Raw genomic sequence first — 25065 nt, 5'->3', positions numbered from 1 at the left:
ATTTTTTGCTTTTTGGAAGGCAATTGGGGTTAAGCGACTTGCCCAAGGACACATAGCTAGTAAGTGTTAAGTGTCTGAGGTCAAATTTGAACTCAGGTCCTCCTGACTCCAGGGCCGGTGCTCTATTCACTGTGCCACCTAGCTGCCCCGCTTGTCCATAATTACGCATACTTAATAACCACTGATCATTCTTTAATTCTATAAACCAATTGCTGTAAGGTGTGTGTGTTTACACACCTTACTTGTGGTACACACAAATGTGTAAGTGTGGGAGCCTGTGTGTATGTATATTTGTGTTTTCTTGCTGACTCATATTGTTTGAAGCTACAAAAAGCCTATAGCAGCAGTCATTTCCTTGACTGTCAGACTCAACTGTCAGCCCTCAAACTGTTTCTGTCAATCCTTCTTGGTGAATAGCATTTTTACTGTTATATATCACAAAGTTTGGGAATCATGGGAGCCAGGGAGGGAAGGAACTAAATAAACATTTATTAAGTGCCAGACACATGCTAAGTAGTTTACAAATACTGTCTCATTTGATCCTCACGATAGCCCTGGGAGGAGGGAATTATTATTTACTCCATTTTACAGGATTATACAGTTAGAAAAAAATCTGAAACCAGCTCCAGAGGCAATGCTCTATCCACTGCACCCAGGTGCTATACAACTTGAGGCTGACTATGAATGACAAACATACATCCATATTCCTACCTAATAAACAGCTTATTTGATCTGCTAGTGTGGAGTGGTTTTTTTCTCCCTTGGTTCAAGTGTAGACACCTGATAGATACTGGTAAGACTGGCATTAAAACAATAATTAAGTTCATTCTCCCTTTGAGATACATCAGGCCTGGACTTTGTCCTGTAGGGTAATGTTTAGCTTAAAAAAATTTGTCTCTAGCACCTTTTTTTCCAAAGGGAAGAAGGTTCAGTCATCTATTTCATATATAGCTCTAATTTGCTACTCATCTTGCCATGGGGTTGGAAATGCATTGTGGGAGATGTGTAGTCTGACAAATAGAAGGTAGCTTTGTACGGTGAAAAGCACAATAAATATAGTCAGAAAACCTGGAGTTGGATATCTTATTGCCATTTAAGTAGGTAAGGGACCTTGGGCAAGTTACTTAACCTATGAAGATCAATATTCTCATCTATAAAATAAGGATAATAGTATTCTTGCTTCTTAGATCACAGATGTATTACCATCTGCCATCCTAAGAATGCTTTCCTTCCTCTGTTTTTTCAACCTCTTATTGTCCTTAAAGGTGCTATATAAGCAGCACTTGTCAATACACACACACACACACACACACACACACACACACACACACACGCTTCCTGAGTCCAGCCCAATTTTGTATCCACTGTGCCACCCAGCTGGGTCTTGACCAAAGAAGATCTGAGTTCTAATTTGTTCTTAGAATCTATCTGCGTTACTCTGAGAAAACCATTTAAACTCTGTTTCATTTTCTTTTTTTATGAGCAATCAGTGTTAAGTAACTTACTCAAGGTTACATGGCCAGTTATTTCTGGGTGTGGTGCTGAGTATCTGAGCCCGGATTCGATCCCCAGGTCATCCCGACACTGGAGCCAGTGGTCCTACTAGCTGTGCTACCTGGGTGCCCCTCTGTTTCATTTTTAAAATGAGGATAATAATAGTACCCATCTCTCAAGGTTGTTTTGAAGATCAAATGAGAAATTTGTAAACAGCTAAATACAGTGTCTAACAAATAGTAGGTGCTTAAAAAAACCTGCTCTTCCTCTTCCTCCTCCTTTTTCTTCTTTGTAGTACCCTCCATTCATTACTCTGTACATAGATTTTAATTACTCATCTGCATATTCCTCCAATAGAATGAAAGCTTGTTGAGGGCAGGGATCATTTTGGTTTTGTCTTAGCATATTTAGCATCTAGTAGGATATAGTAGGTGGTTACTATATTCTTGTTATTTTATTTATTAAATTACCAAGTTTTATGGAATTATTATTATTTTGTTCTTGTAATCTTTGATCTATCACAGATAGAAATTGCCCCAGGACAAGTCACTAACCTATTATTCTTGTATGTTTAATGTTATGAAGATATTGGATATAATTATCATCAAACAACATCACAAAAAATGAAAATTATTTTATATCAAGAAAAAGGATATGACTTATTACAGACTTAGTCAACTTAGAATCAGTTATCTGTATGAAGTTAGACTTTAACTAGCTGTAGCAAAGGTTCCAGAAATACCAAATTAGAAAAAAATAAGTTGAGAAGTCATTTCATGTGATTGCAGAACTTATTAGCTGACCCATTAAATGAGCTCTTTATGCTAAGAAAAAGGACATGGACAAATTTAAAGACATTTTGTTCATTAACTTTTCTTAAAATAACTTGAATTGATACAGTTCCATTGCCACAACTAGGAGGCCAAAGGCACAGAAATCACGTTAGCCAGGATACATTTAACCTACAAGATATTTCATAGTATGGTGAGAAAAAAAGCATACAGTAAAACAACTTGAGAAACTCTTGCTAGATGCATGAATGAATAATCATGTCTGATGTCAGACTTCTTTCATCACTTCAAAGCAAAAAAAAATAAAGAAGAAATATGCAAGCAAAAAGGAAGGCCCTCAAACAATGAAGAAATAAAGAATAAAAAAGTAAAGAGAAAAATCTAAAAGAAAAGGATACAATAACAACAGCATGATTTTTATCCCTCTCCCCCACACCAAGTGAAACTGGCTTTACTTAAAGACATCATTTACAAGTTTAATAAATTCAGTAAGAGGAAGAAAGGAAAATCTAGTATCTAGAATGATAGAAATAAGTAAATATTTCGGAAGATTCAATGATTATATATAGGCAGGAGTCCTAATAGATAATATCAAGGAAGACAAAGAGGAAAACTGTATCATGCTTAAAGGTTACAAAACCAATGAAACTGTATCAATATTTAATATATATAGACCAAATAAAAGCAATTAGATACTTAAGGGAAAATAAGTCATTGAACTGAAAAAAAATATATTGCTATTTAGAGATTGATAGTAGAAAACTTTAATATTCCTCTATCAGAACTTGACAGATATAAAGGGAAGATAAACAGGAAATGACAGACTTGAATGCAGTGCTCTAATCATTGGTGCCCCAAAAGGAGTTGGAAACAGACAGTGCCTTGACTGGTGATCACCCAGATTTGCTAGACATCCATAGCTTTCTGATCAGGTAGTCCCAAGGAGGTTAGAAGTCTTTATCAGTCTAACCAGGTAGTAGTGGTGTGTGTATGAAAGACACAATAATGCAAACAAAATTAAAATAAGGAACTGCAAGATTTACTATGACTCAAGTTATAAAAACCATAAAAAGATTACCAATCATGATCTCATACAAGGCAACAATGAATGCAGATATAGTTAAAATAGATGAACAGGCAAATTGCATTATGCTTAAAGGCACCATAGACAAAGAAATAATGTCAATACTTAATACTGAATGGGATAGCATGTAAATATTTAATGGCAAAAATAATTGAATTTCAGGGAGAAATCGATAGCAAAACTATAATATTTGGGTACCACAGTTGATTGCTTTCAAACACTGACAAATCTAACAAAAGTATAAATAAGAAATGTTAAGAACCTGAATGGAATTTAGAAAAATAAGATTGTTACAAATTCTATATGTACAAAAATATTTGGAGTAAAGTACTTCTCATGAAATGAAAATTAGAAACTAAGTGGGGAGGAGTCCTCCAGCTCACTCCATTTTGCATCTGTTGCCCTGCCTGATTTCAACTCCACAGAATAAGAGATCCTCATGCTAGGTACCCTGTGGTGTCCTGTCACTTTTCCCACCCTGCATCCTTGACTCTTTCTTCCAGTGCCAAGATGTACCTGTCAGTTCTTATGGGCATTATATAGAGAGATATCAACTGAAGGTAAATTATCCCAGCTCTCTGTTTATAGCTGCTTCTCTTCTCCCATATTTTTTAACTAAATAAAATGCTCATTCTCATGTGTTTGTTGGACCCACTTGGCATTATGTTCTTCCGTGATGGATATGGTTTCAGCAGTTTTTCATTCTTGTGTTTACCCTCTGCCAAATTCTCACATATCTACATCAGGGAGTATGTGATTGTGGTATGTGAAAACATAATAGAACATTATTATATAAAATAAGACATGATGAAATGTACAGTTTCTTGGGAAAGTCCTTTATGACTTGAGGTAGAACAAAATAAGCAAAACAAGGAAAACAATTTATACAACAATAACATTATTAAAAAAAACTTTGAAAAAGCTTTAGAATTCTTATCAATGCAATAACAATCTCCAAGTCCAAAACAATGAAGGTGAAACATGCTACTCATCTTCTGACCGTGAGGTGATGAGCTTAAAATGCAGAAAGATATGTACATTTTTGACATGGCTGATGTAGAAATTTGCAACTATGTATTGAAGACCTTATTTTTCAAGGTTTTTTATTTGCATAATTAGAGGTAGTAGGAGGGACAGAGGAATAAAGTGTTTGTTAAATGAAAATAAAAATAATAAAAGATATGGTGGATCACTAGTTATTACTGAATGAGACTACAAAGAAGTAGACATATGCCAGCTATATATAGCACCTTTACAAAAAATGACCATGTCCTATAGCAGTGCTTCTGAAGGTTGCAATCCCATATAGGTTCATGAAAAATTTGGCAACCATAAAAGATTTCTGAATGTGCAACAACAAAAAATTAATTAAAAATCAAACACTAATGAATCCAAGGTGTTTCTGGCAGTGCTTGCCCATGTTGCATTGGGCAACTTCACTGCAGGCATGGTTCTCAGGCCATGCAATGCCAATGAATGCTGCCGAAAGGTGAAAAGGGAGCGTCATAAGTGGAAAAGTTTGAGAAGCTCTTTCCTGTAGTACATATAAACCTAATAAATACATAATAATAAATAAATAATAGAAATATTAAATAATCCTTTATTAACCACAATACAAATTATAATAAATAAAGGGACTTTGGAGAAAGGAGTACCAAGCTCCTCTCAATACCTTCCTTTATAGAAGGCAGAAACTGTATTCAACTCACTCCACTTTGTATCTGTTGTCCTGCATGGTTTTAATTGCATGGAACAAGATGGCTCCCCCAGGATAAGTTAATCAATTCTAAACTCACTGGGTACTGATAACTCAAGCATTGATTGATACCCCTCCTTCAGTCTCCTCTCCCTTTTTGTTAGAGGACTAGAGGGTAGAGTAACAAACTCTTCCCAAAGCCTCTCTTAATAGCGGGCAGAAATTGAACTTAGCTCACTCCATTTTGTATCTGTTGCCCTGACTGATTCCAATTCCACAGAATAAAAGATCCTCATGCTAGGTACCCTGTGGTGTCCTGTCACTTTTCCCACCCTGCATCCTTGACTCTTTCTTCCAGTGCCAAGATGTACCTGTCAGTTCTTTTGGGCATTATACAGAGATATCAACTGAAGGTAAATTATTCTATCTATCTGTTTATAGCTGCTTCTCTTCTCCCATATTTTTTTTAACTAAATAAAATGCTCATTCTCATGTGTTTGTTGGCCCCACTTGGCATTATGTTCTTCCATGATGGATATGGTTTCAGCAGTTTTTCATTCTTGTGTTTACCCTCTGTCAAATTCTCACATATCTACATCAGGGAGTATGCATTACTACAGTAAATAATAGTTCAGAACAATAATAGAGGAAATGTTACAGGCCAACATGCAAATCGCCAAAGACATATCCTAGACAGTGTTTTAGTCATTCAGAAGAGGGAAAGCTCCCTGTGGATTGGACTGGTATGGGAACATTGAAAAAAAAAAGCAGTGCTCTATAGTGGAAAGGGCACTGGACTTACAGATAAATAGTGGGTTTGAATTCTGACTCTTCCCTATACAACCAATAAAATGAGTAGGTCATAACCTCACTAAGCTTCATTTTTCTTGTGTGAAATGACAGTTGGCCCAGGACCTAGAGTACTTCCAATGTCCCATCCAGCTTTAAATCAATGATCTTGTGGATATGGAAGAAGGCATTGGATTGGCATATGGATAAATGAAGAGAACAGCATTGTAAGTTATGGGGGGGGGAGGAGTAGAGTGAGAACAGACAGACAGGAACAGGAAAACAAGAGAAAAATAATTTTACAGAGCATTTCTTCTTCTTATGTACCAAATGCTGAGCTAAGTTCTGGACATACCAAGATAGTAAAAAGTAGTTTCTGTCCTCAAGTAGTTCACATTTCATTTTAATTTTTTTTTTAAAGCAATCGGGGTTGAGTAACTTGCTCAAGGTTACACGGCCAGTTATTTCTGGGTGTGGTGCTAAGTATCTGAGCCCAGATTTGATCCAGGTCATCCCGACACTGGGGCCGGTGCTCTTACTTGATGAGCCACTTGGCCACCCCTAAGCAATTAGGGTTAAGTAACTTGCTCAAGGTTACACGGCCAGGTGTTTCTGGGTGGGTGCTCAGTGTCTGAGCCTGGGATTCGATCTCCAGGTCTTCTCAACACTGGAGCCGGTGTTCTTACTCACTGTGCTACCTGGCTGCCCCCTCATTTTCATTTTCTTGTGATTGTTAGTATAATCCAGATAAACTTTCTAGTTATCTCTTCATGGACCTCTCCCTGAAAAGAATCTGGATCCATGTATATATCAGCTTCAAGGCTCAAGAAGAAAGAAAGGGAGTAGTTCTGCTACAGAGCTTCTTAAACTTTTTCCACTCATGACCCTTTTCCAACCATTGGTTGCATGGCGCGATGGCATGATGGCATGTGCAGTTCAAAGTTAACATACTTTGTGTTCAGAAACAAGGCTGCAGTGAAATTGCATGCTACAACATGGGCAAGTGCTGCCAGAAACACCTCAGATTCATTATGTGTTTGATTTTTAATTAATTGTTTTGTTTTTGCATGTTCCGAAGCCTTTTACTGTTGACAAATTTTTCATGATGCCATATGGGATCATGATCCACAGTTTAAGAAATGCTGAGAGTAATATAGTGGAAGTAATAGTAATATGTGGAAGCCATAGGAAGCCTAAAGGAACACTAACCAGTCACTTTGGTTATAATTATTTAATATTGAACAGGAGGAAACAGGAGAAAGAATATGAGAAAGGTGGAAAAGAGACTCATTGCATAAGTTTCCATTTTCTCTGAGGGATTTAGGAGGACAGTACCCTAAATCCTTCATGATAATTCTGCAGGAAAAACCTAGGGACAGAAGAAAGCCATTTAGAAAAAAAAGAGGGTGAAGTCCAAAAGTTTGAGTAGGAAGGAGAGGAAATGATACCAACTACAATTCCCTTTCAGCATCTTCCTATGGCAGTGTACCAGTGGGGTCACTTTAACTCCTACAAAGCAACAAATCTTGTCCAACCTTGGTAGTCTGAGAAAAGACAGAGCGAGAAGCAGGGATTGTGGGTATTTTTCTCCCATCAAATACTATACATGCATATTCTTGTTATTTTTATGGGTTTTTTTTTTGAGGGCAATTGGGGTTAAGTGACTTGACCAAAGTCACATGGCTAGTTTGTGTGTGTGTGTGTGTGTGTTAAATGTCTGAGGCCTGGTTTGAACTCAGGTCCTCCTGACTCCAGGGCTGGTGCTCTATTCACTGCACCACCTAGCTGCCCCTCTTTTTATTTATTAATTTTTTAATCAATCTTTATTCTCTGTGTTTTTTTTCGTTTACAGTAATCTTATCTCACAGTGTTCTTCCCAACTCTTCTTCCCTCATGTTAATCTGATCAAAGGGTACTTCTGAATGGCAAATTTAAAGGTAAATATTAAGTATTATACAAATTTCTTAGCACTTCATGGTACCTATACAAAATATAATTGGATGCTAGCACACAAAAAATCATAAGTAAATATGAAAAGGTAGTAATAATAAACACATCCTTCATTGGCCATAGCACAAAAAACGTCATAAAGGAAAGGAGCAAAAGATTTAAATTATAAATAAGGGGAATGAAAGAGCAAATCATAGAAACAATAAATATGTGAAAGGTAATGATAATGATGAGACAATTTAACAAAACAAGGGATATGTATAAATCAGTCCTCAGAAGAAAATTTATATTAACAAACTAAAAATGAAGAGATTGATGAACTAAATATAAAATTTAAAAGACTAGAAAATAAAGAAAGTAGCAACTTTAAAATAAGCACAAAATTTTAAAAAAAGCTTAAGAAATTAGAGGAGAAATAGAGAAACCTGAAAGTTAAAAACAACTTAGTGAAGAAATAAGACGGAGCCAATATTTTAACACTCAAAACATTGATGAAGTCTTAACTAATCTGTTTAAGAAAAAGAAAGAGTAACATCAAATTGTCAGATAAAAAATGAACAAGATAAATTTAATGGAGAAGAAATAGAGAGAATGATCAAAAACTTCTATACACACATATATACCAGGAAAACTGAGAATTCAAAGGAAGTGAATATATAGCTTCAAAAATACTCAAATTGACAAAATGAACATGAAAATCTTAAGTCAATTTCAGGAACTAAAATAATGAAAGCCATAAATGAACTGTCAAAAATAAAACAAAACAAACTCCTGAATGGGTGGATTTATAAGTGAAGTGTATCAAACATTTAAAGGGCAACAAATCTCTTTGTTAAAGGAATATTCTTTTTTAAAATTTTTAAAAATTTTGCTTTTTTGAGGGAAATTAGGGTTAAGTGACTTGCCCAAGGTCACATGGTTTGTTTTTGTGTTAAGTGTCTGAAACCACATTTGAACTCAGGTCCTCCTGATTCCAGAGCCGGTGCTCTATTCACTTCACCACCCACCTGCCCCCATTAAATTCTTAAAATTTGAGACAAAAATATTCTAATAAATTTATTTTGTAAAACAAATATTATCCTGATAATCAAGTCAAGGAGAGATAAAATGGAGAAACAGAACTATATGCCAATTTAATTAGTGAAACTTGATGTAAACATTTTAAATAAGACCCTAGCAAAAAGATTACAATAATTCACTATGACCACATGACATTCATACCAAGGTTTCAAGGATGGAAAATAAGCAACAAAACCATATAATTATTTTAAGAGATGCAGAAAAATGTTTTTGATAAAATACATTTGTGTGCATATGCATATACACATGATTATATATGTTATGTATGCACATGTACATCTATGTATACACATGTATATGTACAAACATGTGTACACATATACATATGAAATAGTGTTAGTATTATTTGGAATGGAGAAAAGACCTTAAATGACCTCAGTATAAACAGGAGGTGAAATAAGGATTTCCCTCTCTCCCCCATTAATTGACATAGTTATAGAAATGTCAGCTATAGCAATAATACAAGATAACCACATTAAAGTTATAAACATAGGTAAAAAGGGTACAGTTTTATACATATTTTCAGATGATTTGAAAATGTACTTAACTGCAGAGAATCCATGAAGAAATGAATTAAGATGACTTATGACTTCAGGAAAGTAGAGAGATACAAAGTAAATGCACAATCATCAATATTTCTAATCCATACTAGTAAAGCCAGGAAGAAATGACATTAAGATAAGTTATATTTATTTTTTTCATTTTTAAAATGCTTTATTAACTTCTGATTTACACCATTCATTTCTGCCAGATTTTGAGTTACAAATTTTCTCCCCGTTTTCCCCCTACCCACCCCCCCAAAATAGCAGTCCCACAGGATATCCCCTCCTCCAATCTGCTCTCTCCTGTATCTTCACCCATACTTCTTTCAACTTTTCCAGTGGATCTCTATGCCCCAGTGCCTGTAAATCTTATTTCCAAATTACATGTAAAATATAAAATAGTATCAATAATAGTGTGTGTGTGTGTGTGTGTGTGTGTGTGTATATTTGAGTATTTGATTTTAAAACTTTGAATTCCAGATTCATTCCCTTCCTCCCTTGTCTCCCACCCTTACTGGGAAGATAAGCAGTTCAGTACAGGTTATACATGTGCGACTAATGCAAAATAATAACATAGTAGATATATTGTAAAAGACTAACTATATTTCCCTCCCTCCTATACCACCTCCCCCTTGTTCTATTTTCTACTTTGATCCCGTCCCTTTTCAAAAGTGGGTGCTCCCAACTTCCTTCTCCCCCAGCCTGCCCTCCCTTCCATCATCCCCCCCTCTCATCCCCTTCTCATCCCCTTCACCCTGGAGGGTGAGATACCCTATTTAGGGTGTATTTCATTCCCTCCTGTAGCAGCAAGCACCCCAAGCGTGTCCTCAGGGTTTGCTGCCCATACAGGTTCTTGGATCTGCTTTGTTAAAGGAAAGCAACTCAAAATAGGTTAACAAGCTTACTTTAATCAGTCAGACATATATCGTTTACCTTGTTCAGGGGAAAAAGGTCAGCACCCCAAACTTCAAAATATACAGACAGAATTATCAAGACATTAATAGATCAAGTAGACAGCTTTCCAAACTGTCCAACCATTACATCCATACCCAGTCAACATCTGGGTTTCCACATCTGGGTTTTTCAAAGCCGGGGGACTCTCAACAACGGCTTCCCAGAATTCAGATCAAATCACAGAACACTTCTCAAAGTGAGTCCCAAAACAAAGCTACACATCAGGGCTTTTATAGCCTTCTCCTGGCTCAGAGAATGTAACAACCTTATTGACCCACTGGCCAATCAAAAAGTATCTACTGAAAAACAAGCCTCCCTCCCCAGGCTTCTGGTGCACTTTAGCCTAGGGGCAGGGAAGATCTTCCAAATTTGCATTCCCATTACACCTCCTCAAACCAAATTCAATGGGAATAAGGTTGACCCATTCCCTTTTGCATTCCTATTCTTCCCCTCCATTGTAACCATTTTCCCTTGCCTCTTCTATATGAGATAATTTACCCCATTCTGTCTCTCCCCATCTCCTCTGTTATATTCCTCTCTCACCTCTTAATTTCACCTTTTAAGTATCATCCCTTCCTGTTAAATTGGTCCTGTGCCCTCTATCTATGTATACCTGTAAACACATATATACACACATTCACATATGTATTCATATGCCCATATACCCTCATATATAGACATATATATATATAAAGTTTCATAAGTTACAATTATTGTTTTTCCATGTAGGAATGTTAATAGTTCAACTTTGATAAGTTCCTTATGATTTCTTTTCCCAATTTACCTTCTCATGCTTCTCTTGCTTCTTGTATCTGAATGTCAAATTTTCTATTCAACTCTGGCTTTTTCAGCAAGAATGCTTGAAAGTCCTCTATTCCACTGAATGACCATATTTTCCCCTGAAACATGATACTCAGTTTTGTTGGGTAGGTGACTCTTGGTTTTAATCCCAGATCCTTTGACCTTTGGAATATCATATTCCAAGCCCTTTGATTCCTCAGTGTAGAAGCTGCCAGATCCTGGGTTATCCTAATTGTGTTTCCACAATATTCAAATTGTTTCTTCCTGGCTGCTTGTAATACTCTCTCCTTAATCTGGGAATTCCAGAACCTGGCTATAATATTCCTAGGAATTTTATTTTTGGGATCTTTTTCAGCAGGTGATCAGTGGATTCTTTCAACCTCTATTTTGCCCTCTGGTTCTAAAACATCAGGGCAGTTTTCTTTGAGAACTTCCTGGAGGATGATTTCTAGGTTCTTACTTCGATCATGGCTTTCAGGTAGTCCAATAATTTTTAAATTATCTCTCCTGGATCTATTTTCCAGGTCAGTGGTTTTTCCCATGAGATATTTCACATTGTCTTCTATTCTTTCATTTGTTTGGATCTGTTTAACGGCATCTTGATTTCTCATAAAGTCATTAGCTTCCATTTGCTCCAATCTAATTCTGAAGGAATGATTCTCCTCATTGAGCTTTTGAGATTCTTTTTCCATCTGGCAAATTAGGCTTTTTAAGGCATTCTCCTCATTGCCTTTTTGAGCCTCTTTTGCCATTTGAGTTAGTCTATTTTTTTAAGGTGTAATTCTCCTCAGTTCACGCTGTTGACTCTCATTTTGTAGTTTTCTTGCATTGTTCTCATTTCTCTTTCCAATTTTTCCTCCAGTTCTTTTATCTGCTTCTTAGGGTCCTCTATGGCCTGTAACAAGGTCACATTTTCCTTTGAAGCTTTTGGTACAGGAGTTCTGACATCACTGTCTTCCTCCTGTTCCATGCTTTGCTCCTTTTTATCCCCCAAATAAGAGTCTAATGTTGGAATCTTCTGTCTGCTTTGTTTCCTTTGCCTGGTCATGTTGCCCCTCAGTCACTTGACCCTTGGGCTTTTTGACACAGTAGGATTCTGTCACCAGTCAGAGGAGCTTTTGTCCCAAATGCTGGGGTTTTCTCAGCTGCAAGAGGTATTAGATGGGTGCCCTCTCTGAGTTCTCCACACACTCTGCCAAGCTGGACACACACCCCAGGATGGACTGCAATCCAGATCCAAGCAGGTTAAAGCAAGAGCGGTTACCTCTCAGACTGGCTGGTGCTTGGTCCCCCTACACTCTGCAGGCCAGGAGCTGAAGCTGCCATGTGGAGCTGGCTGGTCTCAGTGGCTTCTCGCCCTGGAGGCAATAGCCCTGCACTCCCACTTCCTGGGTCCCAAAGTCCAGACTGCACTGACCTCTCACTTTGTCCTTCACATCTATGTATTGATAAATCTGGAAATGGCCACAGCTGCTGCTGATCTGGGGTCCCTCAGGCCAGCAGCTGGTCAGGCCCTCCCTGGGGCTAAAGCCTCAGCATGGGGCTGGGCTCGCTCCCAGAGCCCTGCGCTGGCCAATTCCTGCCAGCCTGCCAGGCTGTCCTCAGCGGGAATTTAACTTCTCTGTGTCATTTTGTGGGTTCTGCAGCTCTAAAGTTTGTTTAGAGTCTCCTTTTACATGGATTGGAGTGGTGGGAGCTGGAGCAGCGGGGAGGTCCTGCTTTTACTCCACCATCTTGACTCCCAATTCGATAAGTTATATTTAAAATATCTACAAAATAAAATTAGATATCTAGGAGTTAACTTACCAGCACATAAACATAATTTGCATGAATACAACTATGAAGCACTATTGAAACAAAAGATGGCTTAAATATTTTGAGAGGTATTCATTGCTCATGGCTAGGCTATGCAAATATAATGGAAATAATTGTATCTGCTAAATTAATCTACAGACTAAGTATAATACCAATGAAATTACTACAGTATTCTTTGTAGAATGAGACAAAAACAATCAAAATTCATTTTGAATAATAAAAGTTCTAGAATCCCAAGGAAAAATGTGATTAAGGGAACAAAGTATTAACAGACCTTAAAGTATAATAAGGAAAAGGAAAAAGAAGTCAAGACTAGATAAGTGAGAAAGAAAAGAATGCAATGGAAAAATAATGAAAAGACATGAATAAAAGGAAGAATTGTAAGCCATTAATAACCATATGAAAGACTATTGAAAGTCACTGTTAATAATGGCAATGAAAATCAAAATAACTTCGAGGTTTCACTTCACATATGGAAAATTGACAAAGACAAAAATAGATTGTAATAGTAAATGTTAGAGGGGTTGGAAAAGTCAAGTACACATATAAATACTCTGCAATATGTGTGTATGGGGACATAATGTGTAGCAAGACTGGAAAGATAGTTTGGGACCAGGCTGCAAAGGTGGTAGGCTTGAGGAAAATCATTTTGGTAACAGTGTGAAAGATGGACTGAAGAATGAGGGACTTGAGGCAACAAGACCAATTAGGACACGGTTGAAATAATCTAGGTGGGAGGTGATCGAGGACGTGAACTAAGGTGGTGTCCTGGGTATAAAAATTCCTTGTTATAGCTCTCACTCTGATGACCAAAGTGCTGCTTTAGGGGAATTAATTAATTCAATTAATTAATTTGTATGCAGTATTCAGAATAAATTGGAGAGGGAGGACAGTCTGGAAGCAGGGAGATCATGGACTAGGGTCTTTTGGTAGCCCAGGCATGAAGTGATTAAGGACCTTCTGAACTAGGTTAATGTCAGTGAAAATAGGATGAAGAATGGATTAAAGAATTTTGAAGTAATTATTTACAATATTTAGATGCTAATTGACTATGGAACATCTGGAAAGGGAAATGCCAAAGAGGACACCAAAGTTCTGAGCCTGTGATATGATTGGGATGGGTGTGGAAAGGAGAGAGGTATTAGGAAAAATAAGAACGTTGGGAGGGGAGGCTAATATGGGGAAGAAAATGAAGAATTCACTTGAAAAAATGAAAAGGCAAAAGAAAAGAGGGGAAAGAATGAAACAAAAAAGAAAAACAAGAAGCTTGTGCTGGAACATGGTCCAGATCTGGACTCACCAAAAGAATAGGGAGAATGTGATTGATAGATACTTTCCACTACGGCTCCTTTTACAATCTGAGGGGCTCACAATTTTTAGATATAGCTTTGAACTTTTTAGAAATAGTTCTTCTACGGGGTTCTGCCATCTCTCCTAACAAACATACTCAAGAAGCAAAGTATTTTAAAAAGATCTCTGTAGGAAACATAGAGAAAATATTAGAATCAACCAACCTAAAAAAAAAATGTGGCCAAGTCAAACACTAGACTTGGAATCAGAAAACTTGGGTTTTATTTTCAGTTCTATCTCTAACACTTGTATGACCTTGGATAAGGCACTTAATTTCTCTGAGGCCCATTTTCCTCAGCTGTAGAAAGAGAAAGTTCAACTCCAAGACATCTAAGGTCACTTCAACTTTGAAATGAATGTAATAAGGTATTCAGACCGCGCCATCTTCCCAACCCAGGATTCTAAAACCTGGAGTCTGTTCCCAGTTCTGCAAGATAGCAGTGTTCCTATTAATAAAAATGTTTTGGTTGATTTGGAGGGTTTGCTCTCCCCTGTTCACTTAGGCACCAATGCCTCTGACTTTACATGTTCACTTCAATTGTCAGTCAGCTCAGTTGGCATCACAGGATGTTTATATAATGTGAAGCACAACATTTTGCCAACCATACTCTGGCACACCTACCAAGTGAGATGCCATCATGTTCCTAATTATACATATGACTATTCAATTTGATAAACATTTATTAAGCATTTTAAATTTTTAATTAAGCATTGCATGACTTTGACTGAAAAGGCAGTTTATACCAGCCTAGGGGAAGCTTTTGAGTATGAATGTTCAGTTACATTAGCCTATGTATTAAGTTTATATATATATGTATATATGCTTATTATTATAGTATAAGGATCTCTAGGGTGAAATAGTATATTCCCTGAAATAATTGGAAACTCTCCTGGGTGTTGAAGGACAAATTTTGAAAGACTAAAATTCACTGCCCCAAATGCAGGTGAGAATAGTAGATTTAGTTTATACTTTCAGGTTTACAAAGCCTCATTTAAGCCTCAGAGCAAGCATTTGAGGTAGGTACTAGGTATCATCACCGCCATCATCATCACCATCACCACCACCATCATCATCACCATTCCCATTTCACAGATAGAAAGGTTGTGACTTGTGTAACTTGCTGCCATCCAGCTAGTAAATGACAGATACAAGTGCTGAATCCAGATCAGTCTGATTCCAAGTCCAGTACTCTATCCATTACCCAAAACAATGTCTCTCTGCCCCTCAGATTTCCTAACTCCTCCAACCCCAAAGATGCCACTTAGAAGTCATTGAATCTTCATTATAATCTCAGAGGGAAGGATGGAAATAAATATTTATTAAGCACCTACTATGTGTCAGGCACTGTGCTAAAATGCTTTAAAAAATCTTACATGATATTTACCATAACCCTGAGAGGCCCTATTATGACCCCCATTTTGCACTTGAGGAAGCAGATTTAGAGAAATTAAGTGACTTGTTCAAGGTCGCTTAACTAATTAATGGAAGACTGTTCTTTCACTCTTACAAACAACCTATATTTCCCTCCCTTCCAGAGATAGAATGTTTGACAAGGAGCTCTCACTTTTAAGTTGAATCTACATTGTTAACATTTTCTCCATCACTTTCTTAAGATTGGGTAATAAAAAAAAAATAATAAACCAAGCCCTTATTCTTTGTGTTTGTTTATTTCTGAGGGGTAAATGCTCACACTGAAAATTTATGATCACTTCTTGAACCCTTCCCATCTGTGTCCTTCACACCCACCAGAATGATTTGTTCTCTGCAATAACCTCTACCCCCATCTCTCAAACAAGTTAGAAGAAAATGCCCTTACCTGGAAATTTACAGCTCAGGCAATTTAGATGAACAGTTCAGAATGATATAAAAATATAGGTGTCTATGATCATGTCAGTCAAAATATGTATTTATAGACATTTCCTCTATGCAAGGGCTTCCAAACCTAGCTTCATGGTTTCAGGTATCCATGACCTTTCACTGGGGCAGCTAGGTGGTTCAGTAGATAGAGTGCTGTGTCTGGAGTCAGGAAGATTCATCTACCTGAGTTCAAATCTGGCCCCAGACACTTACTGACTGTGTGACCCCAGGCAAGTCACTTACCCTGTTTGCCTCAGTTTTCTCAGCTGTAAAATGAGCTGGAGATGGAAATAGTAAACCACTCCAGTAGTATCTTTGCCAAGAAAACCCCAAGTGGGGTCATGAAGAGTTGGACACGGCTGAACAACAACAAAAATGAACTTGGATGGGAAAAATTAAAATCTTCATTTTCACTCTATAATTGAAACTTAGCACTTCTTTCAATTACTTTAAAGCATTATTCTGTGAAGCGGTCCACTGGTTTCATCAGAATGACAAAGGGTCCTTAGGAAAACCTAGTTTAGATGGCTAATCTCCAGTTATGTGTCCCATTCTTCCTTATCCAGATGGGCTTGTCTACCCATTCCGAGTCTAATGAAAAGTAAGGCTGGGGGGTGAGAGAAGTGGATGGTGGAGAAAAGCCCAGTCTTCAAACTTTTCTACTGCTTTTTCTCCCATAGCTCATTCATTGGAGAGGAGGAAAGGTTTAGACAAGAACCCTTAGCTAATTAACTGGATGAATAAGTCTTTCATCAAAATGGGTAACTTACTACTCAGGGCAATAGGGAATAGTGTTTTGTTTTGTTTTGTTTTAAAAGATTTTTGGATTAAATGTGAAGAAAGGACTAGAATTGACTGACTGAGTTAATGTGGCTGTCGGACACTGTACTGGACTTGGAATCAGGACATCTGGCTTTTATTCCCAATTCTGCCTCTAACTGTTGTTATGACCATGGACATGTCCCTTCTCCTCTCTGGACTTCAGTTCCCTCATCTATAAAATGAGGAAGTTTGACTAATTGAGGTTTAAGGTCACTTCCGCTTTGAAATGAATGTAACAAGATATTCAGACTGCCCTGTCCCCCAGGGTAACAGGAGGGAACCGCTGGTAATCAGATAAATCTGATGATGGGGAAAGATACCAAATGACCAAAGGAATCATCAATAGATTGTCTTCCTCATAGTAGGGGCTTCAGGCACTGTTAGAAAAGCTATCCTGTTTCTCTTCTTCCTCTACCTCCCCCCTCCCCTTTTACTTAGTATTAGCCTCTAACCCAAGGAATTAAATATTCTGCTTTCACACACCATTGACCTTGATGAGGGCTTTAAACTTGCTAATGAAGCCAAGCAGCTACTGGGGGTAATGAGGCCCAGGGGGGCACCAAGCCATGATTAGATGCTACTATGGCTGAGTCCCAGGCTGGAAGGTCTGGGGTGTGGATTTCCCAGTGTAAGAAGGGATATCTTCTGGGCATCTGGAGAAAATTCTTTCCTGGGTCTATTCTAGGAGAGAAACCCACTAGGACTGAAGTGCATTATGATCCAGACTGTTTGGGGTAACTTTGTAAACCACAGCCCAATTTTCATGTATCTGGGAAGCTAGAATTTGTGTGGGGGAGGGGTGTGGGTCACAAAACAGACGATAATAGCCCAAAGATGGATAAGAAAAAAACTGAAGGAAAGATTTTGGCAGCTAAGTAACTTCCTTCTCTGTTAAGAGGGAGGCTAAGTGTAGTAATGTATATTAGGCCATCTTAAATATTCCTTTTAATTCTAACCTTCAGTGACTTGATTACTAGAGGTAGAATGAGGGATGGGGATGAATTCTGGAATAAGTGGGGGATAGAATGTAATAGAACCATTAAGTGAGTGTCGATGCAGAAGCACCAGGCTATGTTTTTTTACTGAGCCCAGGCACCCGCAGCACACAGAGATCCAGAGGAAAGAAATCCCTTATGGCCAGGATCAGTCAGTAAATTCTTTGTGCCTGCTCATCACAAAATGTAGTTAGGAGGCAGGAGCTGGAGGAGCCTAGCCTTCCAACCTCGGGCCAGAAAGGCAAACCCATGAACCAAGAGGTAGACAGGGACACGTGGGTGATGGGAAAAAAAGTGCGATATTATGGGCTAGAAGCAAATCGATTTGGGGAGAAACAGGCTTACCTTCTAGCCTTCTTCCACCTCTTCCTGGTCTTCATCACTTTTGTGTCTGGACTGACGTAAGAGCTTCTTTAGTGTTCTCCTTATCTCCAGTCCTCCCACCCTTACCCCCATTGTCTGCCTCCCTCATCTTATTCCTTAACCACATACTATCTTTCGTTATTACTTAACTGTTTCATATGTGGACCTCTTGTTTTCTCAGCTAGATTATATGGTTCTGGGAGGTAGGCGCCCAGTTTCACTCTGAGCTGTAACTAGGACTCCTCCCTCCCAAAGCAAAAACCAGGTGGTTTTCATTTGTATGTGTGCTTTCTTCCTTGTTTAATTTAAGAGAGGGTATGATCATGTCAGCTTTCCCTCCTCTCCCCCACTCAATAAACTCCAATGGCTCCCTATTGCCTCCGAGACCAATACAAACTGCTTTTCTTGTCATTCAAAGACTGCATACCAAGCCACCTCCTACCTCCTGAGTCTTCTTCCACCTTATTCCCCACCATGTACTTTGCAATCAATCCAGTAGCTTGGTGAAGAAATAAATGATTGATTGAATGAATGAATGACTGGGAATAGGGAGAGGAAATGAAGATGATGGGGATGATTAGCATGCCTATCATACCATATCATGCATTTTCATTTAGTCATTTCCCCTTATACCAATACTTTCTCCCTCACTCCCATCTCCCATCTCCATTTTCTTTCTTATACAGCAAGTAACTGCCAAGGAGGTGAGCTCCTTTTTTGGGTTAATCTCTTTTGAAATGTTGATTTATATGCTCCCCCCAAATGCTTATTGCTCTGTTCACTTCTAAACAATTTATTTTGCTCAATATATACTGAGGTTTTTTTTTTTAAGTTCGATTCCCATTTTCCATTTTTCCTGTCTTTATGCCAGATTCCCAGGAGCCTCTGACTGGCAGGTGGGTCACAATATACATAACTGAGAGGCCCATCTGTCTTCCTTTCAGCCGCTTCTGCTCTTCTCCTGCATTTGTCACAAATGGTCCATTATGCAAACAATCACAGTCATATATGTGAGATAATATACAGATAACGGGGAATTACAAGACCATAAATAGGAGAAGGAGTTTTTGTGACATCGTAATAGACCACAAGAGCAAAGGGCGAGTTGCCTTTATTAGGTTTTCCTCTGGTTTATGATTTTTATTTTCTATAGTACTTTGTGTGTAGTGCTAGAGACACTAAACTCTGTGAGTGTATGCATTTTAACAGAAAAAATATTGGTCCTTTCTGGTCCTCATTTTTGAATCCTCATGGTTTGTTGAGTCCTTTCTTGGATATGACTGTCTACTGAGTGATGCTACCTCAAAATAAGCATCCTTCTTCCTTCTAAACACTTTTGATGAAGTAGTGAAAAACAAATCTCTTTTATAGCTTACTTGTTTCTGGAGTGCGCCCTGATGCTGCAACATTTCTGCGTGACATCGAGCAAGTCATTTAACCTGGGCCTCAGTTTCTTTATTTGTACAAAAATGAGGAAGGGATTGGGTGAAATAATGTCCAAAGCTACTTCTAGTCTTAAATCTGTCACCTATGACTGTCTATGTACCAAACGGTTCCTCATTCTTGTTCTTGCCACAGCTCATCAATAAAGCATTTTAGCTCAGGGCAGTGGTTCCAGAGTGGTTTTGGCCACTGGACTAATTTTTCAGATTTTAATTTTCACTCCTGGTACACAGTTTGCTTTCACAGCTTGTTCTTTCTCCCTAACCCTCTCTGCCAAATAAAGTATCCAATGGTGTGGCCACTAGTACCCTGACTTGCAGTCCCATGACCCACTCACTTGAAGTGGGACATTGGGCAATCCAACTCACCTAACTCTTTGTTTTCTCATCTGTAAGATGGGGGCAAGAACATTTCTTTCAGAGGTACATTCATCAAAGAGCTGGTAGAAAAACTCCAAGGAAAGCAGCAAGATATAGTGGAGAGAGAGCACACCTTAGAATTAGAAAGACTAGACTATTTCAAGTCTTGCCTGACCCATACTAATTGAATGACCATCGGAAATCCTCTAAATTATAGATGACTCACTAATATGCATCAGTGGAAGGGATTTCCATACAGGGAGTTCCTCACATGAATGAAATTGTGGGACTTGGCCAAAAAAACAAAGCAAAACCCAAAACAAGCAAACCAAAAAGATAGAACTAGGTACCTCACATCTGTTAAGCACTGTGCTGAGTGGTTTGCAGATAATAAAGGATAAAAGAAATGTGAACAATTACATATTATTCCAAATAATAAAGCCACCAAGTTTCATCTTCTCCATCTTTCATTCTTTCCTGTAGGCAGATTCTTTGACCCTTTTGACAGACATTTCTCTGTCACTTATAAAAGATATCCAATCATTTTTGGACTATATTTATTTAGGAATCCCAGATTAGTATTTAGAAGAGGTTGGGTTCATTAATGCCTTGGTACTATTTCTCATTCAATTATAGATTAATTTTTTTTGCAAGCTTGGGGAAACAATACATTTTTTCTTTTTCTTAATAAATTCAATAAATATATTTTAAATTTTTAAATAATATTTTATTTTACCCCAACTACATGTTAAAACAATTTTAACATTTTTTTAAAGTTTGGAGTTCCAAATTCTATCCCTTCTTTCTTTTCCTCCCACCTCCCTGAGATGGTAAGAAATCTGATATAGGTTATATATAACATTCATTAAAAATTTTTTTTGAGTTCTGAATTCTCTCCCTCTCTTTAGTCCCTTGCCCTAGATTGTGAAGACAAAATATGATACCAGTTATACATGTGAAATCATGTAAAACATATTTCGATATTAGTCATGTTACAAAAAAGTAAGAAAAAAGGAAAAAAAAGTATACTTCAATCTGTGCTCAGTTCACCAGTACTGTCTAAAGGTGGATAGTATTTATCATCATGCATCCTTCAGAACCATCTTGGATCATTGTTTCGATCAGAATATCTGTCTTTCACAGCTGATCATCCTACAATATTGCTACTACTGTGTACCGTGCTCCCTGGTTCTGCCCTCTTCACTTTGTATCAGTTCATATGTCTTTCCAGTTTTTTTCTGAAGCCATCCTGTTTGTCATTTCTTATAGCACAATAATATTCTATCACACTCATATACCCAATTTGTTCAGACATTCCTCAATTGATAGGCATCCCCTCAACTTCTAGTTCTTTGCCACCACAAAAACTGCTAAAGTATTTTTACACCTATAGGTCCTTTTTCTGGGGGGCGATATAGACATAGTAAAGCTATTTCTGGGTGAAAAGGTATGCACAATTTTATAGTCCTTTGGGCATAGCTCCAAATTGTTCTCCAGAATCTGCCCTAGTCTTCTAAACCTGTTTCTCTTAACTGCAGACTCCTCCTTTTAAGGGTATTAATATTAATGGAAAGGTAAAAAAAAATATTAAGCTCTTACTGTGTGAAAAGCTCTGTGCTAAGTGCTAGAGATACATGTAGAAATGTAAAGCAGGCCTTATTTTCAAAAAGCTCACATTCTAATAGAGGAAGACAACATACAGAGGAAATTTTAGCTGCAAGTCAGATGGAAAGGCTCAGTGTAACTTGAGGTATGGGAATGAAACAGATGATAATACAATATCTTTAATGTTATTTCCATTGATATCAGTGTCAGTTTATGAGGTAGAAATCATCTGACAGAGCCAAGGACTGTGGTGGAGAGAACTTTCTTTTCCAGGTCTTCAGCAGCTGTGACTACTGAGGAAGGGGTGGCTGGAGAACCTGCAAAAAGGCAGTTAACTGGCTTCATCTCTAGAAGGGTTGTGTCCTTTATCTTATGGCTAGGAGAGAGTGAGGAAGGGCTGGGCTTGAGGCAGGACCAGTGGTTCGGGAGCACTGCCATTCCTGTTCCTGGGCCTCCTGGGTTCCAAGTCATGGCCTTGGGCTTTCTCCACTACGATCCAATGGGAGAGATAGTGGTTGAAATGGTGGTAGTGTTCTGACCCACTTGACTCATACTTCTCCAGCAAGGTGCCATGCTGCTTCATTGATGGCAATTGATGGTGGTCACATTTGCTTGAAGGGCACCAATACTGAGGAGAGCCGATCAAACGATCTCTTCCTGGCAACCATACCCAATCTTGGGGGAACACTTCTCTCCAGCAAATTAACTCAGCATAAAGAAGAACTCCCTGATAACCACATGGAGCTATTTGAAAACTGAATGGGTCACCCAGGGAGGTACTGACTTCTCTATCAAAGGAAGTCTTCACACAAAAAGTCAATGCCCACTTGTTGGAGCCATTGGAGAAAGGATTCTTATTCAGGTAGGAGTATATAGATGTTCCTTTTGTGGTGTCTTCTGGTTCTGAAATCTATGATTCTATGAAAATCAAAATACTCTAATTGCCTTTCCCCAAATAATAGTTTCTTGAAAATGATGGGTTCTAAATTTGCATGTAATAGTGAGCCTTCCAAATGGATGGGGAGAGGGAGTTAGCCCTTCTTAAACATATGGTCCAAGAAAGAAGTCAAGACACAACAAAAGAATCTGTAGTGAGTGTGTGTGTGTGTGTGTGATGACAACTCAGAGCTATACACACACCTTTGGTGGCATCAGAGAAATTAAAATCTTTTCCTTTTTTGTTTTTCCAGGTGAAAACCTGAATCATACTATGACAGCAGATCATATTTAGAATGTGAATTCCTAGACATTTATTGTCATGTGGTATAGAAACTGGGAAGAAAATAAAAGGAAAACTGAATGAGTTGCCCCACATTTTCTAGCTTACTTTTTTTTTTCCCATTTTCTCCCCTAAACTCTGGCCTGTCTTTAACCTCTGGTAACCCTGACATTCTTTGCACTAAAGTGTCTGATATTAAAGCAGATTGCTTTCATGCCTACATAAGTAATATCATATGCTTCCCATCAGCCTATACTCCAGATAGCTGAATTCCGACTCTGTTGCTGCCTGTGAATGAACGCTCCGTGCATACTAATATTCGCATATCTGAACCAGATCGCCTTTCAACTTTTTGAAATGTAATTGTATTGGCCTTTTTGGATGTCTAGGACACAGACACTATATTTTAACACATGGTGGTAATGTTGGGTGCCAGGATTTTGTTTTTATTATGTTGGCCAACATGTGCCAGAAATACAAAACTGAAAAGATAAGCCCCCTGCAACTTTTAAAACAAGCTTATTCTTTCTCACAGGATTTGGCATGGGGGGGGGGGGATGCTTATGAACTGATGGGTTTATGAGGAATTCTATTTCTTTATGAGCAATGTACAGACCTTTCGTTGCATTTGAAACTGCAGATATTAAAGGGAAATCCATCAACAACTTGGACTTCTCGGCAATTGTACTTATCTTAACATGGAGATGATTTATGGTAAGCATTAGGAGGTCCTCAGCCCTACATTAGGTTTTCCCCAATGCTGATAGTGTTTTCCTTTAGTTCTTTTACCATGAAGAAAAGAAGAGTTATTCAAATCAGGTTATTTTTCACTCTGGTTTTATTATATCCACTTTATTGAATTTCTTTCTCCACCTGCTATCCCCAAAAGAAACCATTTGGATTTAAGTTATTTCTCTTTCTGCTTTGTTTTTTTAGTCACCATCTCCATTCTTAAACTTCTGCTTGACCAGTGATACTTCTGTGCTATAAGGAAGGATGGATTTGAAGAGTCTGCAGAAGTATGGGAAGACTTATCAACTGATGTAAAGTGAAGTAAGAAGGACCAGGAAAAGTATAAACACAATGACTGCAGTGGAGGAAGTTGAAAGAACAATGAAGAAATAAAAATGGAATGATCTCAAGTTATAATGTTTAAGTTTAACCCCAAAGAAGAGATTTAAGAATGTAGCACCTTCCTCTCCTTGAAGAGGTGGGTGGTGGGTGGCAGAGCCAAGATGGGGAAGTAAAAGCAGAATAGGTGGGTGGGAGACTGTGGGTGAGGAACACTGTATATATAATTGGTGTTGTTCTTTTATATTCTTTGTCATAAGGCATGGCTTATAGGGGGAAAGGAAAGAGAAAAGATATATTGGGAAATACAAATGATGTAAAAATAAAAAATGCTAATAAAAATGAATTTTAAATAAAATTTGTAAAAATGTCTTTTGTTTGATCAATAGGAACAATCGCTTTGAGTTCTGGTACTATATTTTCTTTTCTATATTTGTACCCACAGCATTTAGAACAGGGTGCTGAAGGACAATTGCTGAACAATCTCCTCTATGTGAGTATTATGGTCAATGATATAACAATATAGAGCAATTAATAAAATTATTATATAATAATAAATAATTATATGATAAATAAGTTATTTGAAATTAATAAAATAAAATTAATTAAAAACATAAAATAGCAGTTAATATGTACATAGTATTTTAAGTTTTGCAAAGTTCTTTACACATATTACGTCAGTTGATTCATTATTATTACACCTATTATAAGGAAACTGAGACTGAGAGAGGTTAAATGACTTCCCCATGGTCACATAGATACTAAGAGTCTAAAGCAGGTCCTTCTCATTCTAAATCTAACATGAACCATTTCACCCAGAGGTTGCTCAATACAATGCAGATCAGACAGTCCCTGTCTATCCCTTCTGTGTGACTCTTGTCTTTGTCCTCCAGTAATTCCTTCATAATAGGTCCAGCTACCATGTTGGTGGCCTCTTTCTGGATCTCTTGACATTGCATGAATACTAATGAAGTTCCAGAGCTG

At 37.8% G+C, this 25065-nt stretch overlaps 1 long non-coding RNA gene across 1 annotated transcript in view; it reads left to right on the top strand.

Moving 5' to 3' along the window:
* LOC138149857 (uncharacterized) overlaps positions 1-24379 on the top strand; it is a 142848-nt gene extending 118469 nt beyond the window's left edge. Inside the window, exon 3 of the long non-coding RNA XR_011165440.1 lies at positions 23947-24379. This is a non-coding gene — a long non-coding RNA (uncharacterized lncRNA). The remainder of the gene's footprint in view (positions 1-23946) is intronic.
* The last annotated feature ends 686 nt before the right edge of the window (positions 24380-25065 follow it).

The sequence above is a fragment of the Petaurus breviceps genome, unplaced genomic scaffold, assembly GCF_028583685.1.
Source record: "Petaurus breviceps papuanus isolate PSGF00001 unplaced genomic scaffold, PetGlider_PUasm1.0 90849, whole genome shotgun sequence".
NCBI lineage: Eukaryota > Metazoa > Chordata > Mammalia > Diprotodontia > Petauridae > Petaurus > Petaurus breviceps.
The sequence above is the reverse complement of the archived record's forward strand: the minus strand, read 5'-3'. Positions and strand labels throughout refer to the sequence as shown.